Consider the following 25,927-nt stretch of genomic DNA (forward strand, 5'->3'; position numbering starts at 1 on the left):
GAACCATAGTGTTGATAAAGAAATAGACTGAACCATAGGGTTGATAAAGAAATAGACTGAACCATAGGGTTGATAAAGAAATAGACTGAACCATAGGGTTGATAAAGAAATAGACTGAAGCATAGGATTGATAAAGAAATAGACTGAACCATAGGGTTGATAAAGAAATAGACTGAACCATAGGGTTGATAAAGAAATAGACTGAACCATAGGGTTGATAAAGAAATAGACTGAACCATAGGGTTGATAAAGAAATAGATTGAACCATAGTGTTGATAAAGAAATAGACTGAACCATAGGGTGGATAAAGAAATAGACTGAACCATAGGGTTGATAAAGAAATAGACTGAACCATAGTGTCAATAAAGAAATAGACTGAACCATAGGGTTGATAAAGAAATAGACTGAACCATAGTGTCAATAAAGAAATAGACTGAACCATAGGGTTGATAAAGAAATAGACTGAACCATAGGGTTGATAAAGAAATAGACTGAACCATAGGGTGGATAAAGAAATAGACTGAACCATAGGGTTGATAAAGAAATAGACTGAACCATAGTGTCAATAAAGAAATAGACTGAACCATAGTGTCAATAAAGAAATAGACTGAACCATAGGGTTGATAAAGAAATAGACTGAACCATAGTGTCAATAAAGAAATAGACTGAACCATAGGGTTGATAAAGAAATAGACTGAACCATAGTGTCAATAAAGAAATAGACTGAACCATAGGGTTGATAAAGAAATAGACTGAACCATAGGGTTGATAAAGAAATAGACTGAACCATAGGGTGGATAAAGAAATAGACTGAACCATAGGGTGGATAAAGAAATAGACTGAACCATAGGGTGGATAAAGAAATAGACTGAACCATAGGGTTGATAAAGAAATAGACTGAACCATAGGGTTGATAAAGAAATAGACTGAACCATAGTGTCAATAAAGAAATAGACTGAACCATAGGGTTGATAAAGAAATAGACTGAACCATAGTGTCAATAAAGAAATAGACTGAACCATAGGGTGGATAAAGAAATAGACTGAACCATAGGGTTGATAAAGAAATAGACTGAACCATAGTGTCAATAAAGAAATAGGCTGAAGCATAGTGTCAATAAAGAAATAGACTGAACCATAGGGTTGATAAAGAAATAGACTGAACCATAGGGTTGATAAAGAAATAGACTGAACCATAGGGTTGATAAAGAAATAGACTGAACCATAGGGTTGATAAAGAAATAGACTGAACCATAGGGTTGATAAAGAAATAGACTGAACCATAGGGTTGATAAAGAAATAGACTGAACCATAGTGTTGATAAAGAAATAGACTGAACCATAGGGTTGATAAAGAAATAGACTGAACCATAGGGTTGATAAAGAAATAGACTGAACCATAGGGTTGATAAAGAAATAGACTGAACCATAGGGTGGATAAAGAAATAGACTGAACCATAGTGTCAATAAAGAAATAGACTGAACCATAGGGTTGATAAAGAAATAGACTGAAGCATAGGGTTGATAAAGAAATAGACTGAACCATAGGGTTGATAAAGAAATAGACTGAACCATAGGGTTGATAAAGAAATAGACTGAACCATAGGGTTGATAAAGAAATAGACTGAACCATAGTGTTGATAAAGAAATAGACTGAACCATAGGGTGGATAAAGAAATAGACTGAACCATAGGGTGGATAAAGAAATAGACTGAACCATAGGGTGGATAAAGAAATAGACTGAACCATAGGGTTGATAAAGAAATAGACTGAACCATAGTGTCAATAAAGAAATAGACTGAACCATAGTGTCAATAAAGAAATAGACTGAACCATAGGGTTGATAAAGAAATAGACTGAACCATAGGGTTGATAAAGAAATAGACTGAACCATAGGGTGGATAAAGAAATAGACTGAACCATAGTGTCAATAAAGAAATAGACTGAACCATAGGGTTGATAAAGAAATAGACTGAACCATAGGGTGGATAAAGAAATAGACTGAACCATAGTGTCAATAAAGAAATAGACTGAACCATAGGGTTGATAAAGAAATAGACTGAACCATAGGGTTGATAAAGAAATAGACTGAACCATAGGGTGGATAAAGAAATAGACTGAACCATAGTGTCAATAAAGAAATAGACTGAACCATAGGGTTGATAAAGAAATAGACTGAACCATAGGGTTGATAAAGAAATAGACTGAACCATAGGGTTGATAAAGAAATAGACTGAACCATAGGGTTGATAAAGAAATAGACTGAACCATAGGGTTGATAAAGAAATAGACTGAACCATAGTGTCAATAAAGAAATAGACTGAACCATAGGGTTGATAAAGAAATAGACTGAACCATAGTGTCAATAAAGAAATAGACTGAACCATAGGGTGGATAAAGAAATAGACTGAACCATAGTGTTGATAAAGAAATAGACTGAACCATAGGGTTGATAAAGAAATAGACTGAACCATAGGGTTGATAAAGAAATAGACTGAACCATAGGGTTGATAAAGAAATAGACTGAACCATAGGGTTGATAAAGAAATAGACTGAACCATAGGGTTGATAAAGAAATAGACTGAACCATAGTGTCAATAAAGAAATAGACTGAACCATAGGGTTGATAAAGAAATAGACTGAACCATAGGGTTGATAAAGAAATAGACTGAACCATAGGGTTGATAAAGAAATAGACTGAACCATAGGGTTGATAAAGAAATAGACTGAACCATAGGGTTGATAAAGAAATAGACTGAACCATAGGGTTGATAAAGAAATAGACTGAACCATAGTGTCAATAAAGAAATAGACTGAACCATAGGGTGGATAAAGAAATAGACTGAACCATAGGGTTGATAAAGAAATAGACTGAACCATAGGGTTGATAAAGAAATAGACTGAACCATAGTGTCAATAAAGAAATAGACTGAACCATAGGGTTGATAAAGAAATAGACTGAACCATAGTGTCAATAAAGAAATAGACTGAACCATAGGGTGGATAAAGAAATAGACTGAACCATAGGGTTGATAAAGAAATAGACTGAACCATAGTGTCAATAAAGAAATAGGCTGAAGCATAGTGTCAATAAAGAAATAGACTGAACCATAGGGTTGATAAAGAAATAGACTGAACCATAGGGTTGATAAAGAAATAGACTGAACCATAGGGTTGATAAAGAAATAGACTGAACCATAGGGTTGATAAAGAAATAGACTGAACCATAGGGTTGATAAAGAAATAGACTGAACCATAGGGTTGATAAAGAAATAGACTGAACCATAGTGTTGATAAAGAAATAGACTGAACCATAGGGTTGATAAAGAAATAGACTGAACCATAGGGTTGATAAAGAAATAGACTGAACCATAGGGTTGATAAAGAAATAGACTGAACCATAGGGTGGATAAAGAAATAGACTGAACCATAGTGTCAATAAAGAAATAGACTGAACCATAGGGTTGATAAAGAAATAGACTGAAGCATAGGGTTGATAAAGAAATAGACTGAACCATAGGGTTGATAAAGAAATAGACTGAACCATAGGGTTGATAAAGAAATAGACTGAACCATAGGGTTGATAAAGAAATAGACTGAACCATAGTGTTGATAAAGAAATAGACTGAACCATAGGGTGGATAAAGAAATAGACTGAACCATAGGGTGGATAAAGAAATAGACTGAACCATAGGGTGGGTAAAGAAATAGACTGAACCATAGGGTTGATAAAGAAATAGACTGAACCATAGTGTCAATAAAGAAATAGACTGAACCATAGTGTCAATAAAGAAATAGACTGAACCATAGGGTTGATAAAGAAATAGACTGAACCATAGGGTTGATAAAGAAATAGACTGAACCATAGGGTGGATAAAGAAATAGACTGAACCATAGTGTCAATAAAGAAATAGACTGAACCATAGGGTTGATAAAGAAATAGACTGAACCATAGGGTGGATAAAGAAATAGACTGAACCATAGTGTCAATAAAGAAATAGACTGAACCATAGGGTTGATAAAGAAATAGACTGAACCATAGGGTTGATAAAGAAATAGACTGAACCATAGGGTGGATAAAGAAATAGACTGAACCATAGTGTCAATAAAGAAATAGACTGAACCATAGGGTTGATAAAGAAATAGACTGAACCATAGGGTTGATAAAGAAATAGACTGAACCATAGGGTTGATAAAGAAATAGACTGAACCATAGGGTTGATAAAGAAATAGACTGAACCATAGTGTCAATAAAGAAATAGACTGAACCATAGGGTTGATAAAGAAATAGACTGAACCATAGTGTCAATAAAGAAATCGACTGAACCATAGGGTGGATAAAGAAATAGACTGAACCATAGTGTTGATAAAGAAATAGACTGAACCATAGGGTTGATAAAGAAATAGACTGAACCATAGGGTTGATAAAGAAATAGACTGAACCATAGGGTTGATAAAGAAATAGACTGAACCATAGGGTTGATAAAGAAATAGACTGAACCATAGTGTCAATAAAGAAATAGACTGAACCATAGGGTTGATAAAGAAATAGACTGAACCATAGGGTTGATAAAGAAATAGACTGAACCATAGGGTTGATAAAGAAATAGACTGAACCATAGGGTTGATAAAGAAATAGACTGAACCATAGGGTTGATAAAGAAATAGACTGAACCATAGGGTTGATAAAGAAATTGTCACGTTCTGACCTCTATTTCTGTTGTTTTGTATTTATTTAGTATGGTCAGGGCGTGAGTTGGGTGGGCAGTCTATGTTTGTTTTTCTATGTTTTGGGGCATTTCTATGTTTTCGGCCTAGTATGGTTCTCAATCAGAGGCAGGTGTCATTAGTTGTCTCTGATTGAGAATCATACTTAGGTAGCCTGGGTTTCACTGTGTGTTGGTGGGTGATTGTTCCTGTCACTGTGTTTGTTGTCACAGGATAGGACTGTTTTGCGTTTTCACATTTCTTGTTTTTGTTAGTTTGTTCATGTGTAGTGATTTATTAAACCATGAATAACCACCACGCTGCGCTTTGGTCCGCTTCTCTTCCTCCTACAGACGAACGCCCTTACAGAATCACCCACCTACCAAGGACCAAGCGGCGTGGTAAACAGAGGCAGCAGCAACAGCAGCAGCAGGAGAAGCGACTGGTGCAGCAGGAGCAACAGCAGCAGCAGCAAAAGCAGCAGCAGGAGGAGCAACAGCAGCAGCAGCAAAATCAGCAGTGGGAGAGGCTGCACTACTTGGAGAGATGGACTTGGGAGGAGATTCTAGACGGGAAAGGACCCTGGGCAGAGCCAGGAGAATATTGCCGCCCCAAGGCCGAGCTGGAGGCAGCAAAAGCAGAGAGGCGGCATTATGAGGAACTAGCACGGCAGAGCGGATGGAAGCCCGAGAGTCACCCCCAAAAATTTCTTGGGGGGGGGCACAGGGGGAGTGTGGCAGAGTCAGGAGTCAGACCTGAGCCAACTCCCCCCGTTTATCGTGAGGAGCCAAGGAGGAGCTCAGAACCAGAGCTGGTGTTGGAGGTGAGCGAAGCAGAGACTGTGAAGGAGTTAATGGGGAGATTGGAGGAGAGTGATATGAGGGACTTGCTGGTTTGGTGCATGAGGCACGACATTCGCCCGACGGAGCGTGTCAGGGATTTAATGGCACCGGGGTCAGCTCTCCATACGCATCCTGAGGTACGAGCGAGGGGTCTGGTGAAGACTGTGCCAGCCTCACGCACCAGGCCTCCTGTGCATCTCCCTAGCCTTGCACGTCCTGTGCCATCTCAGCACTACAGTGCTCCTAGCAGTGCTAACTGTGGCGGGCGTGGTGCTGGTCAGGCACCGTGTTATGCAGTTGTGCGCACGGTGTCCCCAGTACGCGTGCTTAGCCCGGTGCGCTACATCCCAGCTCCCCACATCTGCCGGGCTAGGGTGAAGATCCAGCCAGGGCGGTTGGTGCCAGCCCTGCCCTCAAGATCTCCAGTACGCCTTCACGGTCCGGTCTATCCGTCACCACCTCCACGCACCAACCCTCCGGTGGCAGCCCCCCGTACCAGGCTGTCTCTCCGGCCCATCCTTACAGGGGCTTCCTCTCCAGCGCTGCCGGAGCCTCCCACCTGTCCGGCGCCTCTGCCGGAGCCTCTCGCCGGTCCGGCGCCGCTGCCGGAGCCTCCCGCCTGTCCGGCGCCTCTGCCGGAGCCTCCCGCCTGTCCGGCGCCGCTGCCGGAGCCTCCCGCCTGTCCGGCGCCTCTGCCGGAGTCTCCCGCCTCTCCAGCGCTACCAGGGCCTTCCTCTTCTCCAGCGTTGCCGGAGCTTCCCGTCTGCCCAGCGCCAGCTGAGCTTCCCGTCTGCCCAGCGCCAGCTGAGCTTCCCGTCTGCCCAGCGCCAGCTGAGCTTCCCGTCTGCCCAGCGCCAGCTGAGCTTCCCGTCTGCCCAGCGCCAGCTGAGCTTCCCGTCTGCCCAGCGCCAGCTGAGCTTCCCGTCTGCCCAGCGCCAGCTGAGCTTCCCGTCTGCCCAGCGCCAGCTGAGCTTCCCGTCTGCCCAGCGCCAGCTGAGCTTCCCGTCTGCCCAGCGCCAGCTGAGCTTCCCGTCTGCCCAGCGCCAGCTGAGCTTCCCGTCTGCCAGGAGCCGCCAGCGCCGCCCGTCTGCCAGGGGCCGCCAGCGCCGCCCGTCAGCCAGGGGCCGCCAGCGCCGCCCGTCAGCCAGGGGCCGCCAGCGCCGCCCGTCAGCCAGGGGCCGCCAGCGCCGCCCGTCAGCCAGGGGCCGCCAGCGCCGCCCGTCAGCCAGGGGCCGCCAGCGCCGCCAGTCAGCCAGGGGCCGCCAGCGCCGCCAGTCAGCCAGGGGCCGCCAGCGCCGCCCGTCAGCCAGGGGCCGCCAGCGCCGCCAGTCAGCCAGGGGCCGCCAGCGCCGCCAGTCAGCCAGGGGCCGCCAGCGCCGCCAGTCAGCCAGGGGCCGCCAGCGCCGCCAGTCAGCCAGGGGCCGCCAGTCAGCCAGGGGCCGCCAGTCAGCCAGGGGCCGCCAGTAAGCCAGGGGCCGCCAGTGCCGCCAGTCAGCCAGGGGCCGCCCGAGCAGCTGCCCCTCTGTCCAGAGCAGCTGTCGCTCCTCTGTCCCAAGCTGCCATCGCCCCTCTGTCCCGAGCTGCTATCGCCCCTCTGTCCCGAGCAGCTATCGCCCCTCTGTCCCGAGCTGCTATCGCCCCTCTGTCCCGAGCAGTTGTCCCTCTGTCCCGAGCAGCTGCTTCACCTCTGTCCCGAGCTGCCCCTCTGTCCCGAGCAGCCCCTCTGTCCAGTGGGGTCATTGAGAGGGGTGGCCATGGTGAGTAAGCCAGGGAGGCGGACAATAAGGCGGACTAAGACAATGGTGAAGTGGGGTCCGCGTCCCGCGCCAGAGCCGCCACCGCGGACAGACGCCCACCCAGACCCTTCCCTATAGGTCAAGGTTTTGCGGCCGGAGTCCGCACCTTTGGGGGGGGGTACTGTCACGTTCTGACCTCTATTTCTGTTGTTTTGTATTTATTTAGTATGGTCAGGGCGTGAGTTGGGTGGGCAGTCTGTTTGTTTTTCTATGTTTTGGGGCATTTCTATGTTTTCGGCCTAGTATGGTTCTCAATCAGAGGCAGGTGTCATTAGTTGTCTCTGATTGAGAATCATACTTAGGTAGCCTGGGTTTCACTGTGTGTTGGTGGGTGATTGTTCCTGTCACTGTGTTTGTTGTCACAGGATAGGACTGTTTTGCGTTTTCACATTTCTTGTTTTTGTTAGTTTGTTCATGTGTAGTGATTTATTAAACCATGAATAACCACCACGCTGCGCTTTGGTCCGCTTCTCTTCCTCCTACAGACGAACGCCCTTACAGAAATAGACTGAACCATAGTGTCAATAAAGAAATAGACTGAACCATAGTGTCAATAAAGAAATAGACTGAACCATAGTGTCAATAAAGAAATAGACTGAACCATAGGGTTGATAAAGAAATAGACTGAACCATAGTGTCAATAAAGAAATAGACTGAACCATAGGGTTGATAAAGAAATAGACTGAACCATAGGGTTGATAAAGAAATAGACTGAACCATAGGGTGGATAAAGAAATAGACTGAACCATAGGGTTGATAAAGAAATAGACTGAACCATAGGGTTGATAAAGAAATAGATTGAACCATAGTGTTGATAAAGAAATAGACTGAACCATAGGGTTGATAAAGAAATAGACTGAACCATAGGGTTGATAAAGAAATAGACTGAAGTATAGGGTGGATAAAGAAATAGACTGAACCATAGTGTTGATAAAGAAATAGACTGAACCATTGGGTTGATAAAGAAATAGACTGAACCATAGGGTTGATAAAGAAATAGACTGAACCATAGGGTTGATAAAGAAATAGACTGAACCATAGGGTTGATAAAGAAATAGACTGAAGCATAGGGTTGATAAAGAAATAGACTGAACCATAGGGTTGATAAAGAAATAGACTGAACCATAGGGTTGATAAAGAAATAGACTGAACCATAGGGTTGATAAAGAAATAGACTGAACCATAGGGTTGATAAAGAAATAGATTGAACCATAGTGTTGATAAAGAAATAGACTGAACCATAGGGTGGATAAAGAAATAGACTGAACCATAGGGTTGATAAAGAAATAGACTGAACCATAGTGTCAATAAAGAAATAGACTGAACCATAGGGTTGATAAAGAAATAGACTGAACCATAGTGTCAATAAAGAAATAGACTGAACCATAGGGTTGATAAAGAAATAGACTGAACCATAGGGTTGATAAAGAAATAGACTGAACCATAGGGTGGATAAAGAAATAGACTGAACCATAGGGTTGATAAAGAAATAGACTGAACCATAGTGTCAATAAAGAAATAGACTGAACCATAGTGTCAATAAAGAAATAGACTGAACCATAGGGTTGATAAAGAAATAGACTGAACCATAGTGTCAATAAAGAAATAGACTGAACCATAGGGTTGATAAAGAAATAGACTGAACCATAGTGTCAATAAAGAAATAGACTGAACCATAGGGTTGATAAAGAAATAGACTGAACCATAGGGTTGATAAAGAAATAGACTGAACCATAGGGTGGATAAAGAAATAGACTGAACCATAGGGTGGATAAAGAAATAGACTGAACCATAGGGTGGATAAAGAAATAGACTGAACCATAGGGTTGATAAAGAAATAGACTGAACCATAGTGTCAATAAAGAAATAGACTGAACCATAGGGTTGATAAAGAAATAGACTGAACCATAGTGTCAATAAAGAAATAGACTGAACCATAGGGTGGATAAAGAAATAGACTGAACCATAGGGTTGATAAAGAAATAGACTGAACCATAGTGTCAATAAAGAAATAGGCTGAAGCATAGTGTCAATAAAGAAATAGACTGAACCATAGGGTTGATAAAGAAATAGACTGAACCATAGGGTTGATAAAGAAATAGACTGAACCATAGTGTTGATAAAGAAATAGACTGAACCATAGGGTTGATAAAGAAATAGACTGAACCATAGGGTTGATAAAGAAATAGACTGAACCATAGGGTTGATAAAGAAATAGACTGAACCATAGGGTGGATAAAGAAATAGACTGAACCATAGTGTCAATAAAGAAATAGACTGAACCATAGGGTTGATAAAGAAATAGACTGAAGCATAGGGTTGATAAAGAAATAGACTGAACCATAGGGTTGATAAAGAAATAGACTGAACCATAGGGTTGATAAAGAAATAGACTGAACCATAGGGTTGATAAAGAAATAGACTGAACCATAGTGTTGATAAAGAAATAGACTGAACCATAGGGTGGATAAAGAAATAGACTGAACCATAGGGTGGATAAAGAAATAGACTGAACCATAGGGTGGATAAAGAAATAGACTGAACCATAGGGTTGATAAAGAAATAGACTGAACCATAGTGTCAATAAAGAAATAGACTGAACCATAGTGTCAATAAAGAAATAGACTGAACCATAGGGTTGATAAAGAAATAGACTGAACCATAGGGTTGATAAAGAAATAGACTGAACCATAGGGTTGATAAAGAAATAGACTGAACCATAGGGTTGATAAAGAAATAGACTGAACCATAGGGTGGATAAAGAAATAGACTGAACCATAGGGTTGATAAAGAAATAGACTGAACCATAGGGTTGATAAAGAAATAGACTGAACCATAGGGTTGATAAAGAAATAGATTGAACCATAGTGTTGATAAAGAAATAGACTGAACCATAGGGTTGATAAAGAAATAGACTGAACCATAGGGTTGATAAAGAAATAGACTGAAGCATAGGGTGGATAAAGAAATAGACTGAACCATAGTGTTGATAAAGAAATAGACTGAACCATAGGGTTGATAAAGAAATAGACTGAACCATAGGGTTGATAAAGAAATAGACTGAACCATAGGGTTGATAAAGAAATAGACTGAACCATAGGGTTGATAAAGAAATAGACTGAAGCATAGGGTTGATAAAGAAATAGACTGAACCATAGGGTTGATAAAGAAATAGACTGAACCATAGGGTTGATAAAGAAATAGACTGAACCATAGGGTTGATAAAGAAATAGACTGAACCATAGTGTTGATAAAGAAATAGATTGAACCATAGTGTTGATAAAGAAATAGACTGAACCATAGGGTGGATAAAGAAATAGACTGAACCATAGGGTTGATAAAGAAATAGACTGAACCATAGTGTCAATAAAGAAATAGACTGAACCATAGGGTTGATAAAGAAATAGACTGAACCATAGTGTCAATAAAGAAATAGACTGAACCATAGTGTCAATAAAGAAATAGGCTGAACCATAGGGTTGATAAAGAAATAGACTGAACCATAGGGTTGATAAAGAAATAGACTGAACCATAGGGTGGATAAAGAAATAGACTGAACCATAGGGTTGATAAAGAAATAGACTGAACCATAGGGTGGATAAAGAAATAGACTGAACCATAGGGTTGATAAAGAAATAGACTGAACCATAGGGTTGATAAAGAAATAGACTGAACCATAGGGTTGATAAAGAAATAGACTGAACCATAGGGTTGATAAAGAAATAGACTGAACCATAGGGTTGATAAAGAAATAGACTGAACCATAGGGTGGATAAAGAAATAGACTGAACCATAGTGTCAATAAAGAAATAGACTGAACCATAGTGTTGATAAAGAAATAGACTGAACCATAGGGTTGATAAAGAAATAGACTGAACCATAGGGTGGATAAAGAAATAGACTGAACCATAGTGTCAATAAAGAAATAGACTGAACCATAGTGTTGATAAAGAAATAGACTGAACCATAGGGTTGATAAAGAAATAGACTGAACCATAGTGTTGATAAAGAAATAGACTGAACCATAGGGTTGATAAAGAAATAGACTGAACCATAGGGTTGATAAAGAAATAGACTGAACCATAGGGTTGATAAAGAAATAGACTGAACCATAGTGTTGATAAAGAAATAGACTGAACCATAGGGTTGATAAAGAAATAGACTGAACCATAGGGTTGATAAAGAAATAGACTGAACCATAGGGTTGATAAAGAAATAGACTGAACCATAGGGTTGATAAAGAAATAGACTGAACCATAGTGTTGATAAAGAAATAGACTGAACCATAGGGTTGATAAAGAAATAGACTGAACCATAGGGTTGATAAAGAAATAGACTGAACCATAGGGTTGATAAAGAAATAGACTGAACCATAGGGTTGATAAAGAAATAGACTGAACCATAGGGTTGATAAAGAAATAGACTGAACCATAGGGTTGATAAAGAAATAGACTGAATCATAGGGTTGATAAAGAAATAGACTGAACCATAGGGTTGATAAAGAAATAGACTGAACCATAGGGTTGATAAAGAAATAGACTGAACCATAGGGTGGATAAAGAAATAGACTGAACCATAGGGTGGATAAAGAAATAGACTGAACCATAGGGTGGATAAAGAAATAGACTGAACCATAGGGTTGATAAAGAAATAGACTGAACCATAGTGTCAATAAAGAAATAGACTGAACCATAGTGTCAATAAAGAAATAGACTGAACCATAGGGTTGATAAAGAAATAGACTGAACCATAGGGTTGATAAAGAAATAGACTGAACCATAGGGTTGATAAAGAAATAGACTGAACCATAGGGTTGATAAAGAAATAGACTGAACCATAGGGTGGATAAAGAAATAGACTGAACCATAGGGTTGATAAAGAAATAGACTGAACCATAGGGTTGATAAAGAAATAGACTGAACCATAGGGTTGATAAAGAAATAGATTGAACCATAGTGTTGATAAAGAAATAGACTGAACCATAGGGTTGATAAAGAAATAGACTGAACCATAGGGTTGATAAAGAAATAGACTGAAGCATAGGGTGGATAAAGAAATAGACTGAACCATAGTGTTGATAAAGAAATAGACTGAACCATAGGGTTGATAAAGAAATAGACTGAACCATAGGGTTGATAAAGAAATAGACTGAACCATAGGGTTGATAAAGAAATAGACTGAACCATAGGGTTGATAAAGAAATAGACTGAAGCATAGGGTTGATAAAGAAATAGACTGAACCATAGGGTTGATAAAAAAATAGACTGAACCATAGGGTTGATAAAGAAATAGACTGAACCATAGGGTTGATAAAGAAATAGACTGAACCATAGTGTTGATAAAGAAATAGATTGAACCATAGTGTTGATAAAGAAATAGACTGAACCATAGGGTGGATAAAGAAATAGACTGAACCATAGGGTTGATAAAGAAATAGACTGAACCATAGTGTCAATAAAGAAATAGACTGAACCATAGGGTTGATAAAGAAATAGACTGAACCATAGTGTCAATAAAGAAATAGACTGAACCATAGGGTTGATAAAGAAATAGACTGAACCATAGGGTTGATAAAGAAATAGACTGAACCATAGGGTGGATAAAGAAATAGACTGAACCATAGGGTTGATAAAGAAATAGACTGAACCATAGTGTCAATAAAGAAATAGGCTGAAGCATAGTGTCAATAAAGAAATAGACTGAACCATAGGGTTGATAAAGAAATAGACTGAACCATAGGGTTGATAAAGAAATAGACTGAACCATAGGGTTGATAAAGAAATAGACTGAACCATAGGGTTGATAAAGAAATAGACTGAACCATAGGGTTGATAAAGAAATAGACTGAACCATAGGGTTGATAAAGAAATAGACTGAACCATAGTGTTGATAAAGAAATAGACTGAACCATAGGGTTGATAAAGAAATAGACTGAACCATAGGGTTGATAAAGAAATAGACTGAACCATAGTGTTGATAAAGAAATAGACTGAACCATAGGGTTGATAAAGAAATAGACTGAACCATAGGGTTGATAAAGAAATAGACTGAACCATAGGGTTGATAAAGAAATAGACTGAACCATAGGGTTGATAAAGAAATAGACTGAACCATAGGGTTGATAAAGAAATAGACTGAATCATAGGGTTGATAAAGAAATAGACTGAACCATAGGGTTGATAAAGAAATAGACTGAACCATAGGGTTGATAAAGAAATAGACTGAACCATAGGGTGGATAAAGAAATAGACTGAACCATAGGGTTGATAAAGAAATAGACTGAACCATAGGGTTGATAAAGAAATAGACTGAACCATAGGGTGGATAAAGAAATAGACTGAACCATAGGGTTGATAAAGAAATAGACTGAACCATAGGGTGGATAAAGAAATAGACTGAACCATAGGGTTGATAAAGAAATAGACTGAACCATAGGGTTGATAAAGAAATAGACTGAACCATAGGGTTGATAAAGAAATAGACTGAACCATAGGGTTGATAAAGAAATAGACTGAACCATAGGGTTGATAAAGAAATAGACTGAACCATAGGGTGGATAAAGAAATAGACTGAACCATAGTGTCAATAAAGAAATAGACTGAACCATAGTGTTGATAAAGAAATAGACTGAACCATAGGGTTGATAAAGAAATAGACTGAACCATAGGGTGGATAAAGAAATAGACTGAACCATAGTGTCAATAAAGAAATAGACTGAACCATAGTGTTGATAAAGAAATAGACTGAACCATAGGGTTGATAAAGAAATAGACTGAACCATAGTGTTGATAAAGAAATAGACTGAACCATAGGGTTGATAAAGAAATAGACTGAACCATAGGGTTGATAAAGAAATAGACTGAACCATAGGGTTGATAAAGAAATAGACTGAACCATAGTGTTGATAAAAAAATAGACTGAACCATAGGGTTGATAAAGAAATAGACTGAACCATAGGGTTGATAAAGAAATAGACTGAACCATAGGGTTGATAAAGAAATAGACTGAACCATAGGGTTGATAAAGAAATAGACTGAACCATAGTGTTGATAAAGAAATAGACTGAACCATAGGGTTGATAAAGAAATAGACTGAACCATAGGGTTGATAAAGAAATAGACTGAACCATAGGGTTGATAAAGAAATAGACTGAACCATAGGGTTGATAAAGAAATAGACTGAACCATAGGGTTGATAAAGAAATAGACTGAACCATAGGGTTGATAAAGAAATAGACTGAATCATAGGGTTGATAAAGAAATAGACTGAACCATAGGGTTGATAAAGAAATAGACTGAACCATAGGGTTGATAAAGAAATAGACTGAACCATAGGGTGGATAAAGAAATAGACTGAACCATAGGGTTGATAAAGAAATAGACTGAACCATAGGGTTGATAAAAAAATAGACTGAACCATAGGGTGGATAAAGAAATAGACTGAACCATAGGGTTGATAAAGAAATAGACTGAACCATAGGGTGGATAAAGAAATAGACTGAACCATAGTGTTGATAAAGAAATAGACTGAACCATAGGGTTGATAAAGAAATAGACTGAACCATAGGGTTGATAAAGAAATAGACTGAACCATAGGGTTGATAAAGAAATAGACTGAACCATAGGGTTGATAAAGAAATAGACTGAACCATAGGGTGGATAAAGAAATAGACTGAACCATAGTGTCAATAAAGAAATAGACTGAACCATAGTGTTGATAAAGAAATAGACTGAACCATAGGGTTGATAAAGAAATAGACTGAACCATAGGGTGGATAAAGAAATAGACTGAACCATAGTGTCAATAAAGAAATAAACTGAACCATAGTGTTGATAAAGAAATAGACTGAACCATAGGGTTGATAAAGAAATAGACTGAACCATAGGGTGGATAAAGAAATAGACTGAACCATAGGGTGGATAAAGAAATAGACTGAACCATAGGGTGGATAAAGAAATAGACTGAAGCATAGGGTTGATAAAGAAATAGACTGAACCATAGGGTTGATAAAGAAATAGACTGAACCATAGTGTCAATAAAGAAATAGACTGAACCATAGTGTCAATAAAGAAATAGACTGAACCATAGTGTCAATAAAGAAATAGACTGAACCATAGTGTTGATAAAGAAATAGACTGAACCATAGGGTTGATAAAGAAATAGACTGAACCATAGGGTGGATAAAGAAATAGACTGAACCATAGTGTCAATAAAGAAATAGACTGAACCATAGTGTTGATAAAGAAATAGACTGAACCATAGGGTCGATAAAGAAATAGACTGAACCATAGTGTTGATAAAGAAATAGACTGAACCATAGGGTTGATAAAGAAATAGACTGAACCATAGGGTTGATAAAGAAATAGACTGAACCATAGGGTTGATAAAGAAATAGACTGAACCATAGTGTTGATAAAGAAATAGACTGAACCATAGGGTTGATAAAGAAATAGACTGAACCATAGGGTTGATAAAGAAATAGACTGAACCATAGGGTTGATAAAGAAATAGACTGAACCATAGGGTTGATAAAGAAATAGACTGAACCATAGTGTTGATAAAGAAATAGACTGAACCATAGGGTTGATAAAGAAATAGACTGAACCATAGGGTTGATAAAGAAATAGACTGAACCATAGGGTTGATAAAGAAATAGACTGAACCATAGGGTTGATAAAGAAATAGACTGAACCATAGGGTTGATAAAGAAATAGACTGAACCATAGGGTTGATAAAGAAATAGACTGAATCATAGGGTTGATAAAGAAATAGACTGAACCATAGGGTTGATAAAGAAATAGACTGAACCATAGGGTTGATAAAGAAATAGACTGAACCATAGGGTGGATAAAGAAATAGACTGAACCATAGGGTTGATAAAGAAATAGACTGAACCATAGGGTTGATAAAGAAATAGACTGAACCATAGGGTGGATAAAGAAATAGACTGAACCATAGGGTTGATAAAGAAATAGACTGAACCATAGTGTTGATAAAGAAATAGACTGAACCATAGGGTTGATAAAGAAATAGACTGAACCATAGGGTGGATAAAGAAATAGACTGAACCATAGTGTCAATAAAGAAATAGACTGAACCATAGTGTTGATAAAGAAATAGACTGAACCATAGGGTTGATAAAGAAATAGACTGAACCATAGGGTGGATAAAGAAATAGACTGAACCATAGGGTGGATAAAGAAATAGACTGAACCATAGGGTGGATAAAGAAATAGACTGAAGCATAGGGTTGATAAAGAAATAGACTGAACCATAGGGTTGATAAAGAAATAGACTGAACCATAGTGTCAATAAAGAAATAGACTGAACCATAGTGTCAATAAAGAAATAGACTGAACCATAGTGTCAATAAAGAAATAGACTGAACCATAGTGTTGATAAAGAAATAGACTGAACCATAGGGTTGATAAAGAAATAGACTGAACCATAGGGTGGATAAAGAAATAGACTGAACCATAGTGTCAATAAAGAAATAGACTGAACCATAGTGTTGATAAAGAAATAGACTGAACCATAGGGTCGATAAAGAAATAGACTGAACCATAGTGTTGATAAAGAAATAGACTGAACCATAGGGTTGATAAAGAAATAGACTGAACCATAGGGTTGATAAAGAAATAGACTGAACCATAGGGTTGATAAAGAAATAGACTGAACCATAGTGTTGATAAAGAAATAGACTGAACCATAGGGTTGATAAAGAAATAGACTGAACCATAGGGTTGATAAAGAAATAGACTGAACCATAGGGTTGATAAAGAAATAGACTGAACCATAGGGTTGATAAAGAAATAGACTGAACCATAGTGTTGATAAAGAAATAGACTGAACCATAGGGTTGATAAAGAAATAGACTGAACCATAGGGTTGATAAAGAAATAGACTGAACCATAGGGTTGATAAAGAAATAGACTGAACCATAGGGTTGATAAAGAAATAGACTGAACCATAGGGTTGATAAAGAAATAGACTGAACCATAGGGTTGATAAAGAAATAGACTGAATCATAGGGTTGATAAAGAAATAGACTGAACCATAGGGTTGATAAAGAAATAGACTGAACCATAGGGTTGATAAAGAAATAGACTGAACCATAGGGTGGATAAAGAAATAGACTGAACCATAGGGTTGATAAAGAAATAGACTGAACCATAGGGTTGATAAAGAAATAGACTGAACCATAGGGTGGATAAAGAAATAGACTGAACCATAGGGTTGATAAAGAAATAGACTGAACCATAGGGTGGATAAAGAAATAGACTGAACCATAGTGTTGATAAAGAAATAGACTGAACCATAGGGTTGATAAAGAAATAGACTGAACCATAGGGTTGATAAAGAAATAGACTGAACCATAGGGTTGATAAAGAAATAGACTGAACCATAGGGTTGATAAAGAAATAGACTGAACCATAGGGTGGATAAAGAAATAGACTGAACCATAGTGTCAATAAAGAAATAGACTGAACCATAGTGTTGATAAAGAAATAGACTGAACCATAGGGTTGATAAAGAAATAGACTGAACCATAGGGTGGATAAAGAAATAGACTGAACCATAGTGTCAATAAAGAAATAGACTGAACCATAGTGTTGATAAAGAAATAGACTGAACCATAGGGTTGATAAAGAAATAGACTGAACCATAGGGTGGATAAAGAAATAGACTGAACCATAGGGTGGATAAAGAAATAGACTGAACCATAGGGTGGATAAAGAAATAGACTGAAGCATAGGGTTGATAAAGAAATAGACTGAACCATAGGGTTGATAAAGAAATAGACTGAACCATAGTGTCAATAAAGAAATAGACTGAACCATAGTGTCAATAAAGAAATAGACTGAACCATAGTGTCAATAAAGAAATAGACTGAACCATAGTGTTGATAAAGAAATAGACTGAACCATAGGGTTGATAAAGAAATAGACTGAACCATAGGGTGGATAAAGAAATAGACTGAACCATAGTGTCAATAAAGAAATAGACTGAACCATAGTGTTGATAAAGAAATAGACTGAACCATAGGGTTGATAAAGAAATAGACTGAACCATAGGGTTGCCTATCTGCATTTACACTATTAGGCTAATCATGACCTAGATCACAAACTCTAAACAATATCTTGCTTAAAGTTAGCAATATATTGATGACTTCAAAGTCACAAAAAAAACTATGTTTTAAACACTATAATGTAGTGTTACACTTAACCCCAGTCTTCCCTACAGTATGTGCTCATGATGAATCGTGGAGCCTAAATCATGTTGCCTCTAAAAGCTCTGGTGCAGCTTGCTCAGTTCCCTCATAGATGTAGGTGTGATACTCCACTTTTAACAATGGCCATTAAAACTGCTTTCATTTGTGTTTTCCAGGCGGGCCCCGGCACAATTTAACCCTTGACCTTAAATCCCCTGGTACCCAACTGATATCAGGGCTGACCAATCAGAGATCTGGGTGCCTTGCGTTCTGCCGTTACCATAGCAACACCCTCCACAGCTGGGTTCAGAAGAGCGGGGAGAGGGGGGCGGGGGATTTACAGTGGCTCTGTTGAGCTCTGTCAATATAGATGGAAGCCAAATCGATATGGTATGAAGGGATTTCACAGCTCACTGAGGCGTGTGGATCAGCCAGCAAGCAGCCAGTGCCCAGTACACATACCTGTCATGTACTGTCATGTTGTGTCTTGTCTCTGTCCTTTCCCTTCACCCTGTCTCCCTCTGCTGGTCGTTGTTAGGTTACCTTTTCTCCCCCTCTTTCCCCCAGCTGTGCCTTGTCTCCTCCTAACCACCTCGTCACCCCTTTTCCCACCTGTTCCCTTTTTCCCTCTGATTAGGTCCCTATATCTCTCTCTGTTTCTGCTCCTGTCCTTGTCGGATTCTTGTTTGTTGTGTTTCATGCCTGAACCAGACTGTCGTCATGTTTGCTGTAACCTTGTCTTGTCCTGTCGGAATCTGCCGGTCCGTCTGAGCCTACCTATGTTTGGTAATTAAAGAAGCTCTGTTTAAGTTAATTCGCTTTTGGGTCCTCATTCACGCACCGTAACAGAAGAATCCGACCAAGAATGGACCCAGCGACTTCGGATCCTCTCCACTCAGCCGTCGGGATCCAGGGAGCGATGCTAGGCAGACACGAGCAGGAATTGTCTGCTGCTCGACATGCCGTTGAGACCCTGGCCACCCAAGTCTCCAACCTCACAGAACAGGTTCACCATCTCCGCCTCGATCCACCGGCCACTTCCAGGGCTTTCGAATCTCCGGAGCCCAGAATCAATAACCCGCCGTGTTACTCTGGGGAGCCCACTGAATGCCGCTCGTTCCTCACCCAGTGTGATATTGTGTTTTCTCTCCAGCCCTACACTTTCTCCAGGAGCACTGCTCGTGTCGCCTACGTCATATCTCTCCTTATTGGACGGGCTCGTGAGTGGGGCACGGCAATCTGGGAGGCAAGGGCTGAGTGTACTAACCAGTATCAGGACTTTAAGGAGGAGATGATACGGGTTTTTGATCGATCTGTTTTTGGGGAGGAGGCTTCCAGGGCCCTGTCTTCCCTATGTCAAGGTAATCGATCCATAACAGACTACTCTATTGAGTTTCGCACTCTTGCTGCCTCCAGTGGCTGGAACGAGCCGGCTTTGCTCGCTCGTTTTCTGGAGGGTCTCCGCGCAGAGGTAAAGGATGAGATTCTCTCCCGGGAGGTTCCTTCCAGCGTGGATTCCTTGATTGAACTCGCTATTCGCATTGAGCGACGGGTTGATCTTCGTCACCGAGCTCGTGGAAAGGAGCTCGCGTTCTCCGTTGCCCCCCTCTCCGCATCACTACCATCTTCCTCTGCCGGCTCGGGTGCTGAGCCCATGCAGCTGGGAGGTATCCGCATCTCGACTAAGGAGAGGGAACGGAGAATCACCAACCGCCTCTGTCTCTATTGCGGTTCCGCTGGTCATTTTGTCACTTCATGTCCAGTAAAAGGCCAGAGCTCATCAGTAAGCGGAGGGCTACTGGTGAGCGCTACTACTCCTGTCTCTCCTTCAAGATCCTGCACTACCTTGTCGGTCCATCTACGCTGGACCGGTTCGTCAGCTTCCTGCAGTGCCTTAATAGACTCTGGGGCGGAGGGCTGTTTTATGGACGAGACCTGGGCTCGGGAACATGACATTCCTCTCAGACAGTTAAAGGAGCCCACGGCCTTGTTCGCCCTGGATGGTAGTCCTCTCCCCAGGATTCAGCGTGAGACGCTACCTGTAACCCTCACTGTTTCTGGTAATCATAGTGAAACCATTTCTTTTTAAATTTTTCGTTCACCTTTTACACCTGTTGTTTTGGGCCATCCCTGGCTAGTTTGTCATAATCCTTCCATTAATTGGTCTAGTAATTCTATCCTCTCCTGGAACGTCTCTTGTCATGTGAAATGTTTAATGTCTGCTATCCCTCCTGTTTCCTCTGTCTCTTCTTCACAGGAGGAGCCTGGTGATTTGACAGGGGTGCCGGAGGAATATCACGATCTGCGCACGGTGTTCAGTCGGTCCAGGGCCACCTCTCTTCCTCCACACCGGTCGTATGATTGTAGTATTGATCTCCTTCCGGGAACCACCCCCCCCCGGGGTAGACTATACTCTCTGTCGGCTCCCGAACGTAAGGCTCTCGAAGATTATTTGTCTGTAGCTCTTGACGCCGGTACCATAGTCCCCTCCTCCTCTCCCGCCGGAGCGGGGTTTTTTTTTGTCAAGAAGAAGGACGGGTCTCTGCGCCCCTGCATAGATTATCGAGGGCTGAATGACATAACAGTGAAGAATCGTTATCCGCTTCCTCTTATGTCTTCAGCCTTCGAGATCCTGCAGGGAGCCAGGTTTTTCACTAAGTTGGACCTTCGTAACGCTTACCATCTCGTGCGCATCAGGGAGGGGGACGAGTGGAAGACGGCGTTTAACACTCCGTTAGGGCACTTTGAATACCGGGTTCTTCCTTTCGGCCTCGCTAACGCTCCAGCTGTCTTTCAGGCATTAGTCAATGATGTCCTGAGAGACATGCTGAACATCTTTGTTTTCGTTTACCTTGACGATATCCTGATTTTTTCACCGTCACTCCAGATTCATGTTCAGCACGTTCGACGTGTCCTCCAGCGCCTTTTAGAGAATTGTCTTTTTGTGAAGGCTGAGAAGTGCACTTTTCATGCCTCCTCCGTCACATTTCTCGGTCCTGTTATTTCCGCTGAAGGCATTAAGATGGATCCCGCTAAGGTCCAAGCTGTCATTGATTGGCCCGTCCCTAAGTCACGCGTCGAGCTGCAGCGCTTTCTCGGCTTCGCGAACTTCTATCGTCGTTTCATCCGTAATTTCGGTCAGGTGGCAGCTCCTCTCACAGCCCTTACTTCTGTCAAGACGTGCTTTAAGTGGTCCGTTTCCGCCCAGGGAGCTTTTGATCTCCTCAAGAATCGTTTTACATCCGCTCCTATCCTTGTTACACCTGACGTCTCTAGACAGTTCGTTGTTGAGGTTGACGCGTCAGAGGTGGGCGTGGGAGCCATTCTTTCTCAGCGCTCCCTCTCTGACGACAAGGTCCACCCATGCGCGTATTTTTCTCATCGCCTGTCGCCGTCGGAACGTAACTATGATGTGGGTAACCGCGAACTGCTCGCCATCCGGTTAGCCCTAGGCGAATGGCGACAGTGGTTGGAGGGGGCGACCGTTCCTTTTGTCGTTTGGACTGACCATAGGAACCTTGAGTACATCCGTTCTGCCAAACGACTTAATGCGCGTCAGGCGCGTTGGGCGCTGTTTTTCGCTCGTTTCGAGTTCGTGATTTCTTATCGTCCGGGCTCTAAGAACACCAAGCCTGATGCTTTGTCTCGTCTCTTCAGTTCTTCAGTAGCCTCCACTGACCCCGAGGGGATTCTCCCTGAGGGGCGTGTTGTCGGGTTGACTGTCTGGGGAATTGAGAGGCAGGTAAAGCAAGCGCTCACTCACACTCCGTCGCCGCGCGCTTGTCCTAGGAACCTTCTTTTCGTTCCCGTTCCTACTCGTCTGGCCGTTCTTCAGTGGGCTCACTCTGCCAAGTTAGCCGGCCACCCTGGCGTTCGGGGTACGCTTGCTTCCATTCGCCAGCGTTTTTGGTGGCCCACCCGGGAGCATGACACGCGTCGTTTCGTGGCTGCTTGTTCGGTCTGCGCGCAGACTAAGTCCGGTAACTCTCCTCCTGCCGGCCGTCTCAGGCCGCTTCCTATTCCCTCTCGACCGTGGTCTCACATCGCCTTAGATTTTGTCACCGGACTGCCTTCGTCAGCGGGGAAGACTGTTATTCTTACGGTTGTCGATAGGTTCTCTAAGGCGGCTCATTTCATTCCCCTTGCTAAGCTTCCTTCTGCTAAAGAGACGGCACAAATCATCATCGAGAATGTTTTCAGAATTCATGGCCTTCCGTCAGACGTCGTTTCGGACAGAGGTCCGCAATTCACGTCTCAATTTTGGAGGGAGTTTTGCCGTTTGATTGGGGCTTCCGTCAGTCTCTCTTCCGGCTTTCACCCCCAGTCTAACGGTCAAGCAGAACGGGCCAATCAGACTATTGGTCGCATCTTACGCAGTCTTTCTTTTCGCAACCCTGCGTCTTGGTCAGAACAGCTCCCCTGGGCAGAATACGCCCACAACTCGCTTCCTTCGTCTGCGACCGGGCTATCTCCTTTTCAGAGTAGCCTCGGGTACCAGCCTCCGCTGTTCTCATCTCAGTTCGCCGAGTCCAGCGTCCCCTCCGCTCAGGCTTTTGTCCAACGTTGCGAGCGCACCTGGAAGAGGGTCAGGTCTGCACTTTGCCGTTATAGGACGCAGACTGTGAGGGCTGCTAATAAGCGTAGAACTAAGAGTCCTAGATATTGTCGCGGTCAGAGAGTTTGGCTCTCCACTCAGAACCTTCCCCTTAAGACGGCTTCTCGCAAGTTGACCCCGCGGTTCATTGGTCCGTTCCGTATTTCTCGGGTCATTAATCCTGTCGCAGTTCGACTTCTTCTTCCGCGATACCTTTGTCGCGTCCACCCGGTCTTCCATGTCTCCTGCATCAAGCCCGTCCTTCGCGCCCCCGCTCGTCTTCCCCCCCCCCCCCCCATCCTTGTCGAGGGCGCACCCATCTACAGGGTCCGTAGAATTTTGGACATGCGTCCTCGGGGCCGTGGTCACCAGTACCTCGTAGATTGGGAGGGGTACGGTCCTGAGGAGAGGAGTTGGGTTCCCTCTCGGGAGGTGCTGGACCGTGCGCTGATCGAGGATTTCCTCCGTTGCCGCCAGGTTTCCTCCTCGAGTGCGCCAGGAGGCGCTCGGTGAGTGGGGGGGTACTGTCATGTTGTGTCTTGTCTCTGTCCTTTCCCTTCACCCTGTCTCCCTCTGCTGGTCGTTGTTAGGTTACCTTTTCTCCCCCTCTTTCCCCCAGCTGTGCCTTGTCTCCTCCTAACCACCTCGTCACCCCTTTTCCCACCTGTTCCCTTTTTCCCTCTGATTAGGTCCCTATATCTCTCTCTGTTTCTGCTCCTGTCCTTGTCGGATTCTTGTTTGTTGTGTTTCATGCCTGAACCAGACTGTCGTCATGTTTGCTGTAACCTTGTCTTGTCCTGTCGGAATCTGCCGGTCCGTCTGAGCCTACCTATGTTTGGTAATTAAAGAAGCTCTGTTTAAGTTAATTCGCTTTTGGGTCCTCATTCACGCACCGTAACAATACCGGTCTGGGTCAGAGAGCTGCACTGAACCATTAAACACACACGCACACACGCACGCACCACAGGTTGCATATGCACACTGATAGCTAGGCACACACTCAAACTAATGCTAAAGCCCAACAAAAAAGGCCTATGGGCACACACACACACCAAAGCACACACTCCGTGCAGAGCAGATAAAGACTAACACAGTGCGCTGTGATTAACCAGAGAAGCACTGCAGTCTTCTGCCATGAATTAGACACCTACTAATTCATTCAGAGCCACACACTGCTTCACAAAGGAACTACTGAGATAAACACACCTCCATGGCCATCCAGCAGCCTGGCATAACTCATTTGTAAACAACAACAATAATGAAATACAAGATTGTTATCCCTCCTCTGGTTATTGACATTTTATTTGTAAATGTCAGAAATTCGGGAAGCAACAACCATTCTTCCACAAGACCAAGGAGCAGAATCAGCTCAGCTGTCAGTCTTGATCAAATCCCCAAAAAGCCCATGTTTAGTTCCTTGTTAAATCTTATTCCTGAAATTCATATTGAGAAACACAAGGCTAAAAGAGTAAAAGGCTTGACTCCATTACCATGTAAATACTAAGCAGAATAATTACAAATACAAATGGCATTACAATGTTTGTTACTATACTGCAGGGTTCCCCAACTAGCACGGTTTTATTTGGCCCCCCTAGTTTTCTGAGCAAAAATACAATTATTATTATTTTTATTTTATTTTTTTACATTATCATTGTTGGACATAAAAGACTTTAAAAACACCAGGAAATCAGCTCCAATTGATTTTAATTTTAGAAATCTGTTCCCAAGTATTCCCACGCAAAATAAAGAGGCATGATTGTATAGAAATGTAAGCAAGGTTTGAAATGATTGTGTTTCAGTCAAATATTATATCTGTTTGGGATTTTTGCAGTCAATTTCCAGTCTACAATTGATCTATAATTATGTTCTGGCTCTCCGACCATCCGCTCAAGAAAGAAATCGTCCCGCGGCTCAATCTAGTTGATGATCCCTGCTATACTGCTATAAACGCTTGACTCCATTACCATGTAAATACTAAGCAGAATAAATACAAATACAAATGTCATTATAATGTTGTTACTATAGTATACTGTGTACACAGGTACCGTATTTATAAGATCAGTTGTCATTGTTTCCTCCTTGAGCCTTAATTGATCAATCAATGTCACAGGTTGGCTGGAGAATGCACATACATCCAATCAATCAGCACCCAATCAATCCAATCAAATAAGCTCCTATCTGGACAGCAATTGGCTATTTCAATGCTTCAGATGGTACAGAACGGAGTAGGCCGACCACATACAGACCTGATGCCTGTTATCACTCCTGCATTACACCTGATAAGTCCAGCCAATGCATTAGTTAAATTAAGAACCAATGCTATCAGGCATTCACTTTCATGTCAGCCACACAGATTTTCTTTCAGCCATCAAACCTATGAGGTGTTGTACTGACTCAAACAATGTTTGAAGGGAAAATGGCAAGTTCAATTTACAGTGGCTCTGAAGAGATTTGTCAATAGAATTTCAATCAATCAAACTATTGATTGATTGATTGATCAATTGATTGATACAGAAAGTTGCTCCTTTGGAAGGTCAACAAGTGTTTTACAGTCCAGATAAGTCTGTGACCTAAACATATGGTCCAACGGTAATCCCAAGACACCCTCAAAGCCTTTACACGATCACACACATGCAGGAGAAGGAGTATGTTAGCGGCCTTGTAACTACAATGTAATGTTAGTGTCTGTGCATTAGTTTTAGTATTCATATGTAGACTCTTTTTTGACCATGTGACCTGACTAGAAAAAGTGTGTGTGTATGTGTGTGTGTACGAGTA

At 41.8% G+C, this 25,927-nt stretch overlaps 1 protein-coding gene across 4 annotated transcripts in view; it reads right to left on the reverse strand.

The window, feature by feature from the left end:
- Positions 1 to 25,927, reverse strand: part of LOC118965336 (prolactin receptor) — a 134,672-nt gene that overhangs the window by 104,598 nt on the left and 4,147 nt on the right. The gene's annotated exons all lie outside the window — the stretch shown is intronic.

Source organism: Oncorhynchus mykiss, chromosome 7, assembly GCF_057628025.1.
Source record: "Oncorhynchus mykiss isolate SJ-2025 chromosome 7, ASM5762802v1, whole genome shotgun sequence".
Taxonomy (NCBI): Eukaryota; Metazoa; Chordata; class Actinopteri; order Salmoniformes; family Salmonidae; genus Oncorhynchus; species Oncorhynchus mykiss.